The sequence below is a fragment of the Mobula hypostoma genome, chromosome 6 (assembly GCF_963921235.1).
Source record: "Mobula hypostoma chromosome 6, sMobHyp1.1, whole genome shotgun sequence".
Classification (NCBI taxonomy): domain Eukaryota; kingdom Metazoa; phylum Chordata; class Chondrichthyes; order Myliobatiformes; family Myliobatidae; genus Mobula; species Mobula hypostoma.
In genome coordinates this window covers 74,815,814-74,816,397 of record NC_086102.1, presented here as the reverse complement: position 1 = coordinate 74,816,397, position 584 = coordinate 74,815,814, and the positions used below count along the sequence as shown (strand labels likewise).

Here is a 584-nt window from a genome sequence, read left to right as displayed (position 1 = left end):
GTGACTCTGGGGAAAGTGTGATCGTGTCTCTCTGTCCTTCAGCACGGCTTCATTATGCTCTAATTGAGTTTCACTAGTCAGGGGAGAACCTAATGCAATTTAGGTGACTCTTATTTAAATAATAAATCCCAGTGGCCCCGTAATAATAATTGGACTGCAATGTCAAATTAAAATTTCTTTATAGAAACAGACTCTAGTGTAAAACAGAACCTACATTTTGCTCAGAATGAAACAAGACTTTGCAGAGTTCACACACTTCTTTTTTAATAGAATGGAGCACTTCACGAATTTGTGTATCATCGTTGCACAAGACAGTGCTAATCTTCTCTACGCCGTTCCAATTTTAGTATGTGTGCTGCTAAAGAAAGCTGACACAATAAGCTCACATTTCCTCTTTTGGAGTCATGTGAAAGTGCTTCAGCAGAGCAGAAGGATGCTAAACTGAGTGGGCTGCAGGCAATAGATTATGATATCAATAAGTGGCGTCTCTGGAAGGACATCCATCACATTAAGAATAGACATTATACAGTATCAAACAGATCAGCAAAAAACTGGATGCTCAGCGTACAACTGGATTAGTAACT

General features: G+C 39.0%; 1 non-coding gene across 1 annotated transcript; it reads right to left on the bottom strand.

Moving 5' to 3' along the window:
- Positions 1 to 265: 265 nt before the first annotated feature.
- LOC134348812 (U6 spliceosomal RNA) lies at positions 266 to 367 on the bottom strand. Its single transcript, XR_010018488.1, has one exon. It is a non-coding gene; the product is annotated as a U6 spliceosomal RNA (small nuclear RNA).
- Between the last annotated feature and the right edge of the window lie 217 nt (positions 368 to 584).